This window comes from Pteropus medius, unplaced genomic scaffold (assembly GCF_902729225.1).
Source record: "Pteropus medius unplaced genomic scaffold, Ma_sr-lr_union100, whole genome shotgun sequence".
NCBI classification, from domain to species: domain Eukaryota; kingdom Metazoa; phylum Chordata; class Mammalia; order Chiroptera; family Pteropodidae; genus Pteropus; species Pteropus medius.
Genome location: NW_024351073.1, coordinates 14,423,954 through 14,437,335, shown reverse-complemented (window position 1 = coordinate 14,437,335; position 13,382 = coordinate 14,423,954). Strand labels below are relative to the sequence as shown.

Genomic DNA, 13,382 nt, shown 5'->3' with positions numbered 1-13,382 from the left:
AGAATTCATGTAATTTTAGAAACTTTGCATTCTGGCAGTTGGAGGATATTCCAATGCTTAAAAAAAAAAAAGTTCTAAATCGTATCCTCATCTTTCCAGATTGTTTACAACATTTTCTAATTGAGTGTGCTATCCATGCATGACACAGACATGGGTTACCAGTGGTGAGTTTTGTGACCAGTTTTCATCTAAGCTGTGATTCCCACTTCTTCTAAGAAAGCAGTTGTATAAGAACAATCATTTGCAGTTGTAAATTTAATTATATTTTAACAAGTCTGAATGCTAACAGAAAATCTAATATTGAAATCTGCTTGCTAGAGAGCCAGTTTCCCTAAATCCAACTGTAATAAAAAATATGCCAAAATATTTTGGACAAAAAAAAGAAAGTCTGATTATTAGGTTGAACGTTTATGTTGAGAAGCAGTTCAGCCCAGTGGGCAAAGGCAGTGTCTCTTATGGTCAGGTGGTCAGACTTAGTTCCATAGCCTGACTCAGCAATGTATTAGCTACTTGTCGTTATTTTGGTCACATCTCTTTCTCTCAGAAACATCACTTTATTAACTACAAAATGAAAATTGTAATAGTACAGAGAAGAGATGTTGGTGTTTTCTACATTTATGGAGAAAATACAACATATGATGACATCTGTCTTAGTGCACGAGAACCTAAATTAGTCAGCAACTCCACAATCTTTTTAAAAAAGTGTCTCAGCCACCGAAATACCAAAACCTCTATATAATTGTGAGAGTAAATAAAACAATGCAAGTAAAGTGGTTTCCTACATTTCTGTTTAATTGCAACTTTTTAATGGATGTTATCATTTTTTTTATGATTATTATTAGAAATCTGATGCCAAAGATACCCAGTAGGTGAATGGCTGCTGGTGGGGAGTACACATGTTGCTATCCGACAGTAGTAATTATTCTTATCTTGCATTATCATTTACTTTAGATTTGCAAGAAATGATACTAATTGAAAAAAAAAAACGTTTTTGGTGCATGTTTTGAATTTACCTTCACTTAAATGATCATTTTAATAGGAAAGAAACATCATCTTCATTTATCAGTAGTCTATATAGCTCCTAGCAGATACATATGCTCATTTTCCAATATTACATGACAGTAAATATATAATGGATTCAGTAATTCAAATAAAATAAGTATGTTTTGAGGATACCTGGTGTCTTCTTTTGTTTTTCTTAATGGCTACATTTTAAAACTCAAAATATGTGAGTTGAATCATATGCTACTTCTGTCTTCTCTTTTAAACATGAACAAACACAGGCTGACTTTGTTTGGGTCTGCGGTACATTTTCACTCTGGCTCACAACCTTTTAGGGGTCCACTAAACAGATTTTCTCTTCTGCTAATGTATCAGTTAACCTCCAAAATGCGGATAGTTTATTTTCGCCTCAGGAAATAAATCAGTCCCAATGTTGCTCAAGAACTGTGGTCGAAATGGGATGTAATAAGGGGCAAATGTAAAAAGCGCTGCTTGCAAATTGGTATTATTTATATTTGCTGAGGAAATACAATATACTATGAAATATATCTTAGTGAACTGGAACCCAAATTAGTCAGCGACACCACAATCATTCTTTTACAGTGTCTCGGCCACCTAAATAAAAACAACTCTATGTAGGTTTCTATTACCCTAGAGTGCAAACAAGCACATTTTCCTTAAGGGCACAGAGCAGTGGCCTCTGTTCCATTAAGCTCCGTGTTATGAATTGATGTCGTAGGGATATATTTGCTTTTCTTAGCTTCAGAATTGGACTATCACCATTGCACTCTTGCATGTAAGTTCACTCGTTATGAATTCACAAATGGATATGGTCAAAGATTATTCTAGGCAATCAATCAATACTCCTTTACTTATATTAATAATTAACAAACTTTATAGGCATGATGGGAAAAAAATGAGAGACGATAAGTATTCTAATATTGTACTGTACTACAAAAGTCAAATAAAAATACAAGAATGTCTGAAGGCACTATATGCTATAATTATCTATTCAAAAGCACTGATGTAAGGCACACTATGTGTCCTAGGAATTGGAGGTGAAAGGTACACCAACTAGAAGAAGACTAGTCTTTTGGATCTTAAAGTCTAGGTAATGGGGTGAAGACAGCTGTCAACCTAATAACTATGTAAACAATTATCATCTAAAAATATTCTAAATTGTGGGAAAGAAAAGTATAGTAAAAACATATAAAGGAGGATTTCCTTCTGGCCTGGGGAAAGCACCCATCCAGAAGCAGAAGTGACATCTGAGCTGATGTATTTAATTTGGTACCTATTAAGTACACAGATTGGAAGCAGGGAGAAAATTCTAGGCAGAGAGTAGAGCACCTTCAAAGAAACAAACAAAAAGCTATTGTGGCTGCCTCCAAAAAAGCACGGGCTAAGGGGTTGGTCAGCTGAGAATAGAAGCTAGAGATCTAAATTGCTGCCAGCTCCAGGCTATCTTTTAGATTATGTTCTTATCCACAAACTTTGGCAAGCCATGGAAAAGTTCGTGGTAGCTCAGGGTCACAATTAGATTCACATTCTGATTAAAAACCTCTCTGTTCTCTTGGTGTAGCGAGGGATGGGGAAGAGATTTTGAATCTAGATAAAATATGATGGTGATAGGAAAGGAGGTGCTGATGGTGATGATAGAAAGAAGGGACAGATAGTGAAGATCATTAGGAAATAAGATTTCTTATGGACTGAATGTTTGCATGCCCCTCAAATTCATAATTCGAAGCACTAACCCCTAATATGATAGCATTTTGAATTGAGACCTTTGGGAGGAAATGAGGTTTAGATGAGGTCATGTGGAAGGGGGCCCCGCGATGACATTAGTGTCTGAGTAAGAGGAAGAAATACTAGAGCTCACTTGTTCCCTCTGCCTTGTGAGGGCACAATGGAGACAGGAGGAGGACTCTCACCAGAACTGGATTTGCTAGCACCTGGACCGTGGACTTATTGGTCTCCAGAATGTGAGAAATAAATGTCTGTTCTGTAAACCACCTAGTATTTAGTTATACTGATCTGAGCTGATTTAAAAAATGCCATAGAAGAAATAAACTGGGTATAGGATTAAGGAGTGAGTTGCCAGGGATTATTTTTAGATAATTTGCTTGAGCAATAGATACCATAGAGAAAAGGATTCATGGAACAGCCAGTACTGAGGTTGGTGGGAGTGGGGTGGTAACCACACATTCAGATGTGGTGTCAGCTAAGCAGCTAGCAGCTCTGGAAAGGAGAGAAGGTATCCCTTACAGATGCTCTTTGGGAGTCATCAATCCTAGATAATGATTAAAGGCATGAGTGAGGATGCTCAGGAAGAGAGCATAAAGTAAGAAAAAAGAGATCGAGGTTTGTTTATTAACAACCTACAACATTCGAAAGCTTTGTAAAAGCGCCAGAGCAGCCATCATTATGCAGTAACGAGGCCAGATACTAGATGAGTTGGTTGGGAATATTGTCAAGTTTAGAGAATAAAATCAAACAATTTTCTCACTGAAGCTAATTTTAGAGATTATTGCATAGTTTCTCTATGCCAATGTTTCCCTTCATCCCCAAAAGGTTATTTCACTTGCGAGTGATGAAAGAAGAAGAGCTGAATTATTTTTCTAATAACCTATTCTGTGTTATGAATGCGTAAGCGACACATGCTATGAGAAAGATAATGTATTCATGAAAGAATGATGAAAACCTGCCTAAAGACAGAGACTGGTTCTGGCTTAGCCTGGATGATGAATGGCAGCATGTGAAATGCTGTAGGTATGAGGGAAGACTAGTGCTCAGTGTCATGAGACACAACAAAAGGAGAGGGGACATTTCAGATAGTTAGAAGAGCAAGGCCGTGAGGGGATCTGAAAGGGAAGGATGGACCCGAGTCTGAGGAAGTAGCTGAATCCAGATGATTCTCAAGAAGCTTGAAAGCCAGCCAAGGGTTTTACACATTTCTTAGAGATAGTGAGGAACCTTTGAAGCATTTGGTCAGGTAAGTGGCAAGAAAAATATAAGTATTTTAAAGAAAATCAATCCCTTTGCCCATTACTGTGGAAAGAAAAAATCAAGACAAATGACAGAAAAGAGGTACTGATTTTTTTGAAAGCAGAAATTGATGTATTGAGTGTGTGCACAAGATACTTTTCTATTTTTTACTAGAAAAGTGTCAGGCTCTTCTATTAGTCACTATTTCAAGAATACCTAAAATTATAAATAATTTAAGTGAGATGAATTAAAGAACATGTAATGCTTGTCACTCCTTTTCTTATGAAATTCCTGATTCTAGAAAGAGAAAAAATGCAAAAGTGTCCATTAAAACGATAGCTACCCTTATGTTTTTGAGAAGAAAATTTTTTAAAAAAAGAGAGAGGGAAGGAGAGAAAGCTATTAAACTTGTAATAGGAAAGAATTAGAGACTTATATTGAAAATGTTAATGAGCTCTTGGTTCTGGATTTTCAATGAATTTGACTTTGCCTAGACATTTGGTCATAAAACAAACAGAACTTTTTTATTGTCGTTACGGTTTAAACCTTGGTCTAAAATTGGAAGTGGGCATGTATCAACAGTGCAAGACGATATGAGGATGTTAGGAGTGTGCACCACTAAGACTAGAAACTGATTCTTCAGAGGTGTTCACACATAACTAGATTAAACCTGTCTTAAAAAAAAAAAAAAAGATGCTATGACACATTTGTTATATTAGAAACATAAAAACCTGACATAGTGTCCTGCAGGGACAAATTACCATAACTTTTTCAGTATCTTTTTAAAAAAAAAAAAAAAAAAATCATCCCATTATCGATTTTGTTGTAATGTAAAATGCCTGGGCTCCCAAAATCAGTTGTATAAAGTTATATACTCTGCCCAGTCATGTGATCCTCATGCTCCCTGTAAGAAAATATAATTAGCAAACATTGATGGACTGAGCAATCAAATATTTGCTTATTTCCATATTTGGATACATCCATCTACCTAAGTATATATACGCGCACACACTACTAAATATTTTTGCTCCCTTTGTGTGATTATTGTCAGCAAAAGTGGTTAAAAATCTGAATGAATAGCCAGAAAGAGTGTGGAGGATGTCAGAAATAATAAAAGCAATTTAAATGCCGTAGTTATTCGAGCACCTAGCAATACTGGATTCTTTAGGGTTCTGAAATCATTATTTGCCACAAGAAAGAAAAAATACCAACTCAATATTTCATAGTTGCTGGAGTCAACACCTGTGGAAAGAAATTACTCATATACACAAACAATCACATTTTGGGCAAACATGAGTAATATTAGAGTGGAAGTAAGATGGTCACTTTATTTTCATGGTGACATTGTTGAAATTAGTTTTTCTCTACTACAATCTTAGTTGTGTTTTGCTACTTGAAAGAACCAATAAAAATCACTTATATGATCTATGTTATAGAGTCACATAAGGAAAGAAGCATTTCGACTTTGTAGAAGTATGCTAAAATCTCTCGTTTTACTACAGCGCCCCTCATAGGCTCCATTCCCACAATATAAGCCTCCATGCACATGTTGGGATTTACCAGGTAATGTCTGAAGGCTCCGCTCTAGCTATTCCTCTGCTGGAAAGCTTTTCTTTCAGATATCTACATGGGCCATCCCTTTTTGTCTAAGTTCTTGCTCAAGCCCTAACTCCTCAGTGAGATACATCTTGACACTGGTACTTAATACTACAACCTGTAGCTCCGCAGTCACCGTACTCCCCATCTATCTTACTCTTCCCTACATTTTCCCCATGCACATATCTAGCATCTTCAAAATACTATATGATATACTTATTGTTTATTTTTTCGTGCCTCTCTGCTAGAATATAAGATCCGGGATCTGTGAGTGCCGGGTAGTTGTCCTAGATCACTGATATACTCCATCTATGATATAGTGTCAGAAACTAAGAAACACAATAGTTTGCTTTGCTCCTTTTAAAATTAAGATTGCACATTTATTCTCATAAAATTTTATTTTTGCTAAGTTTCTGTAGCCATTCAAGTCTGTGAAGGGTATTTAATTTTTTGATCTTGTTATTCAACATATAAGATAAACCTAGTAACTTTGGTGAACTTGGGTATTGTACACATATGGTTTTAACAGAATTTGTTGCTAAGAATTCCCTTTCTGACAGACAAGGCCAAATAAAGAACTGTGCAACATGCACACATTAATCAAGATGGTACTGTCACTATAAGCAGTTTTAATAAATATTCTATTAAAACAGTATATATTAATAATCAGTGCAATCCTCATTCCCTAAAAATGTTCCCAAACTATTTTGAGAAAATATATCAGCTACATGACATAGATATCAACATAATCATGTCTACATTTTAAGTTAATTTTATAGTTTCAAAATTATGTTTTTTTTTCAGTTTGATGCACCTGAATCATGGTGACATTATTATTACTGTCTTTTTAAAGAGTTAACTGTGGATCAGAAAATAAAAATCTCTTGACATAATAGTAATTAAAATCCACTATTTTTATTCTATAGCCATGCCACCCTTAACAAGCCCGATCCCGTCTGATTTCAGAAGCTAAGCAGAGTTGGGCCTAGTAGCACTTGGATGGGAGATCACCTAGGAAGACTGGGTGCTGTAGGCATAACAAATAAAAAATAAGAGACTGTAAGCTGACAAGGTCCTTGCAATCTGTGAGGTCAACCAAGGGTTGCCTTGTCAAAAAAAAAAAGAATCCACTATTTTATGTGCTTTAAAAACTGAGGAATCTTTTGTGTCAAATATATTCTGAGATGTTTTTCGTTCTGTATTTTCCAATTTATTTAGACAGTGAGGATTTAAAAATCACATTTATATGTTCTTTTAGAATCATGACCCTGAAGATTTAAACTACTCTAAGCAACTGAAGGGCTCAGCTTCCTAACTATGAGCCAGTCTAGAATAATAGAAAAGACTTTAGGTTAAGATTTTAAAAGCTTGGTTTTACATTTTCATGTCTCCGATTTATGGTTCTGAGACTTGGAAGAAGTCTCAGAGGTGCAATGTCTTATCCTATATTAAAGGCAGCAAGTGATACTCATTCAGTTTACCTCCCTCTCATGAGTCAACAAGAACTAACGGATGCAGGCGCACACTAATACACATCATATTAAGGCAAAACTTACAACTGTAAGCTTTTTGAATGGAGAGAGTACTACATTATTTATTTCCTCAATACCTAGAAGAGTGTATAGGTTGATATTCTAAAAATACATGCTGAACTATAATGCATTACATAATGTGCTCAAAAATCCATTTTTATCACTTAGCTCTTTGATGCAACTGAACAAATTTGAATGAAGCCTCTGTGATGGCTAAGTACTGATAGGCATTAAGCCTTATGTAGCGAAAGAGAGAAGGAGGTTGTGGGAAAAAGGGACTAGTAATGAAAATCCTGTCTTTAGTAGCTCATAGTCCTATTGGAAAGTGAGCAATATTATAATTCTCTAAAATAATATGTGCCTCGATGTTCTAGAATCATCTTTCAAATAGGGAGAATTTTATGTACTAATGAAAACAAGTACATGTTCTAGGACACGAATGTACTCTGTCAAAATATGTCAGTGTCAGCCTGTATCTCTGATTTTAAATGGGACGATTTCAGAAAATGAATAATTTCCAATATGACGATTTGACTGTAGAAAATTGATACGTCCAAGAGAATGTGAACTGACATTTACCTTTAAAAAATTATTTAGCATTTATGAATTTGATTTTATTGCACTCTGTCATCAGATTTTTCATATATAAGAAATAAGGTTTTAAGACTCATAGAAAATCTTGGGAAAATGTTGAGCAACATACAATATGCCACAATAATTCTTTCGTGAGTTAGCAAACATAATCCATCATGACATATGCTTAGGTCTGGCCATAATATATAAAGACTTACAGATGCAGAATAAAGCAAAGATCGCTTTTGTTTGTTCAGTAGTGCATGAATAGCTGCACGAATCTATGTCCTCTAACAAAACTCAACTATAAAAAATTTAATAAATAAATCAACAAATCTTATGATTAAATAAATGAGGTAAAAGGTATTTTATGTATATATTTTTACAACTACTTTATCAAAATTAGAGCATTCCTTGAAATAGTAAAAAGAGATCTCAAAACTACCATGTAAACAAAGTTAAAATTAAGGTTTTACTTATGGGGGTGGACCAGTTATCCTATTTAAATTTTTACATATGTCAAATGATTTGATGAAAAAAAGGATACTTATTTCTACTTTGAATATATGATTGAAGTTCTGATCTAATATAAGCAAAAAATAATGGTGATATGAATGAAGAGATAAGATGATTACAAAGTATGAACAGGTTTTCTGGGTTGTGTTTCCTATACATAAATGGAAACAATTAAGGGAACCAAAAAAAAAAAAAAAAGAAAAAAGAAATAGGCCTATAAAAATCAAGCATATCAAAGTATCTCTATGTTCATTCTCTTCTCTTTTCCCTTACGTTCGGAGAATGGTCATTTCTGTACTATAAGCAGGAACAATGAAGACTAATAAGTGGTAAATTCTGCATAAGTAGATTACTTCATGGTTCTAGTTTCTCTCTCAAAACCCATTTTAAACAATTGGAGACACACATTAGAACATATTATTTTCTGTAACATAATATTTACAGTACCATAGTAAAACTGGTTAAAATTTTGCTATTTTTAAAACATGAAAGTTACAAGTCATGATATACTATAGATAATGAGCATGATATAATATAGATATACTATAGATAATATTTTGCTTTTGATTTTTATTAGATAATTAAGGTATCAAAAATGATAAGCAAACTCATTATTTAATTTAAGCTATTTTAAATAAGCGATAATGAAAGAGATAAAATTCACTGAGTACTATGTAATGAACAAGTATGGCTTGTAGAGTGGATATGAAAAGATACAGTTTTGGTTCCAGCTGCCCAGTTAACATCATTGCTGTCACTACCACTGCTTCCTCTAAAATGACCATCTGTGCAGAGTATATTTACACAGATTGCTTATTATTAATAATACAGATTAGACAAGATATATAACTTTTCTCTTTCAACTCTGAAATTAAGGGTCAGAGAACAAATTAAACACACACATACACACACACATGCAACACCAAAAGGGGATTTAGTGCAAGATAAAAATATTATTTCAAAGAAACGGAAAAAAAAATTTTCAAAATGGTGTTATAACAATTGGTTAGTCATTTACAAAAAAAAAAAATTAGATTGCTACCTCAAACATGATTCAAAAATAAATTCTAGAGAGGCCAAAAATTTAGATATAAACAAAAATGCACTTGTAAAGCAAATAGAAACTTTTGTGACATGAAGTGAGAAAGAATACTATAATTATAAACTAGAAAAAACAAATGAGAATACTGATAAATCCAAGTATATAAATAAATAAATAATACCCATAAAAAACAATAAGATAGAGTCAATGTCCAAAAAAAAAAAAACCACTAGAGAAACATTTGCATTCACCTCATGAACAAACCGTTAATTATCTTAAAACATAAATTTGTGAAAAAAATTAAAACTCAATATAAAATTTTGCAATATATAGATTTTACCACGAAAAAGTAAAATCTTCTGAAGAGTCATGCGACCTCAGTTATAATTAGAAAAATTTGAAATTAAAACTGCATATTTTTCGCTTACTAAATTGGTAAAAATAATTTTTAAAAAGTATTGGTAATAAAGTATGAAGAGAGAAATTCACAAAAACTTACTCAGTTTTAATTTTGAATAGAATAACTATCAATATAGAAAGCCTCTATTAAAAATATGGCTCTTTAAAGTCTTCAATCACTTTTAAAATATAAAATAGTTCTGAGTAATATGGCTACTCAGCCATTAAGAAAAATGAAATCTTATCATTTGCAAGGACATGTATGGACCTAGAGGTGATTATGCTCACAGAAATAAGTCAGACAGAAAAGATAAATACCATATGATTTCACTGACATGTGGAATCTAAAGAACAAAAAGAAAAATATTGAAAACAGACCCACAAATATAGAGGAAAATTGGGTGATGGCCAGAGGGGAGGGGTTTGGGAGGGGCTGGCAGAAAAGGGTGAAGGGTTAAAGAAATACAAGTTAGTAGTTTTAGATGGTCATGGGGATGGGGAGCGCGGCATAGGGAATGCAGTCAGCAGTCAGGTAATGACCATGTATAGAACCAAAGAGAAGATAGAATAATCAGGGAGATTGTTTCATAAACCATATAAATGTCTAATCAATGTACTGTGTACTTGAAACTGATTAAAAAAAAAAATAAGGTTCTGAAATCAAAATGTTTGAAAACCATTGGCTAGAGTAAATGTCTATCACGATTATCTGTTTTTTGTCAAGGAGAAAGACAACGCCAACATCACATCATTTTTACGACAGTAAGGTAGAAAAGTTAAAAGATGGAGAGTATTGCTGAATCAACAGTTTCACAGATGAATTATTTTTCTCTTGGTGAACTGTCACAACTAGTAATCTTGGTTTGCAAGAAGAGAGCATATTTTTCATTCAGAGTAATTAATCCCATCCTTCTATTAGAATGCACTTCCAGTGGAAATAGTTTAATAGTGGAGTGCAAAAAAACCATTTTTTCTATTCATGTTTCATATGTAGTCTGCTTTAGATCGGTCAACTCAAGCAGTATTAATGCCACTCTCTGGCAGGTTGTCACATGGTTAAATGAGCTTGAAATTACTACAAAATGGGGCTTTTAAAAAAAAATAATTGAAATGTTCACAAATGCTAAATATAGAAGCATCAAACTTTCTTCAGTTAAAGAATTTTGTGGATATTACAAGAGATCATCCTGTCATATAAGCATAAAATGACATAATGCAGCCTATATATCTTTGATCCTCTCATACCTGTTTTTGACATAAAAATCAACCCGAACCTCTTCCCTCTGTCTGTTCTTAACAAGATCCTGGTCGACTTGTGATAGAAAAATTTAAAGTCACTGAGATGCTATATACTTTAGCGAATTTACTTTTAATCTTACTTTTCTACCTGGGGATTGTTCTTTCATCCTTGACAATTTGTTTAAATTCTCTGCGTCTAATTTCACTAGCCTTGAAGCATTTATTTTTCTATTATTCTCCTGAAGAACAGATAAATAATTATTAGGAAATACAAAAATTGGACCAAAAGAGCATTATACACCTTCCTGGAAGAGTTAAAAATGTCCCCGATTCTCCCACGTTGTGAGTTATTTTGGAGAAAGAGGGAAAAATTGATTCACCTCCAAATTAATTATAGATTGTAATATTTTAAACTCATTGGTAAGATATCCCTTCCCACTTTTAAAAATTTAGATCTGATGGCAATTTTAATACAAACTATGTAACAGTTCTTTAATATAAAAGTGGCATCTTCATACTGTCACTTGGATCCAGGCAGACTTGTGGTTGCTTTGAGCAATAGTGTACAGCAGATGTGACACTCTGTGGTTTGCAAGGCTAGGTTTTAGAAAGTTCTGCAACTTCCTCTCTGCTTTTTGAGCCCTGAACCACCATGTAAATCCTTGGATAGTCATAGTCTAAGGAAGCCCAGGTCACATGAAGAGGCCATGTATTGGCACTCCTATTAACAAACCTTCACGTTGTCTCAACCTCAACCCCAGATGTGTGAGTGAAGAAGCTTTCAGATGCTTTCAGCAGTTGATTAGTTGGGTAACCCCAAATCTTTTGTCTTCACTTATGAGCCCCCAGAAATATGCACAGCAGAGGCAAGTCATAATTTCTGTGCACTGTTTGATTTTCTGATCCATGGAAACTGAGCATAAAAACAAAGGTTGTTGCTTTACACCAGTTAGTATGGGTTGTGTTGTTACACATTAATAGACATCAGAAATATATTATTTCCCTTAAATATCTTGGTCACCGTGTAAGGGTTGACTTTATTTTCCCTTTGTTACTACACCTCCAACTTCACACATACAGCGGAAATATGCAGAGCCTATGATTCTAGACTTTGGACTCTAATAAAAATATAAGAATACATCCTCAAAGAGTAGTTATGATAAAGCTGGATAGGCTCAGCTCTCTATACTTCTTATCCCCACATCTCTAATTCAGGCCAAAGAACTGAACTGGATAGTATACAAACTGACAAAGCAGTTATTTGTAAAGCCCTAAATATCAGGCTCAAAAACCTTTAACAATCTAAAACCGTATTTGAAGGATTTCCTTTTAGATCATAATACACTCCTCTCAAAAGAATAGCTTCTGAGTCATATTTAGACTGCAGAAATTCTGACAACTGCCTAAAGCTGTTGTTCTCCTCTTGTGGAAAAATGGCTGCAGATCAAGTGCAATACCATCCCGCGGTGAGACACAATAGTTCTGAGTTGTGTTACGTGCTGAACAGTCAGGAAAAGTGTGTTTTATAGTGAAACTATAAGAATTATTTCCCTGGGGGCAAGCCATAGATGGTTTATATTTTCTGCTATGCAGTATAACTCTCCAACACTGAGAAAAGTTATAAATATAATGACTTTTCAATCATTAATTAATAATGAGTACTTATTAACAATAATAGATATACATATTTCTTTAGTTGATGAGAGGAAAAATTATAGGAGAGGTAAGCTTCCAGAGGTATGCTCTTTTGACATTGGATTCTTTTCCCTAAACTAAGATTCCAGCATATAGTCTCTCCTCTCTCCCTACTCAGGTTCACTTCTATTTTAGAAATATCTCATTGGATTATTTCCAATCTTTCTTTTCCTCTTTTTCACATTTTAAAAATTAGCACTTTAGCACTTTAAATGTTGATAGGATATTTGGAGTCATTTAATACTGGGTTGAAATTCAGCTAAGTATAGGAAGCAAAGATATAATTAGATGAAGACAGCTGGGTGGGCACAAGAGCACAGAGAAGAGGAGGCTGAAGATAATGGGAGGCCAGGAAGAATCTAAATGCATGCATGACCAACAACTCCTCAAGGGAACACAACTTGAAAACTGCCCATATACTCTATATTTGGCACAGAGGCTTTTGAAATATAGTCTGCTGAACTTAGAGAAGCTTTAGAGATACAATAAATCTTTGCTCCTAATTTCATTTGTACGATATTTGTACCTTACAGTAATAATTTTTAAATTAGTTTTTAAAACTTTAATAAAAATAAATGTTGAGTATGTTTTAGCACATGGGCAACCATTAGTTCACTGTAAGTTAATTACAGTTAACTGACTTTTGTGCTGACATCAGAATAAAGCTGCTTCAATCACCCCGTTTAATAGAAGAGTATCCTGAGTTTGCCATGTGTAGTCTTAAAACACTGATTACACGTAATTATTAATCTTTGGTAATCAAGATTTTTCTCAATTTTGTAAAAGAAAAAAAAGCAAAAGGA

General features: G+C 34.0%; 1 protein-coding gene and 1 pseudogene across 2 annotated transcripts in view; one reads left to right on the top strand and one right to left on the bottom strand.

The window, feature by feature from the left end:
• Positions 1–13,382, bottom strand: part of CDH18 (cadherin 18) — a 376,381-nt gene that overhangs the window by 312,699 nt on the left and 50,300 nt on the right. The window lies entirely within an intron of this gene.
• On the top strand, positions 6,502–6,619 carry LOC120586477 (uncharacterized; annotated as a pseudogene).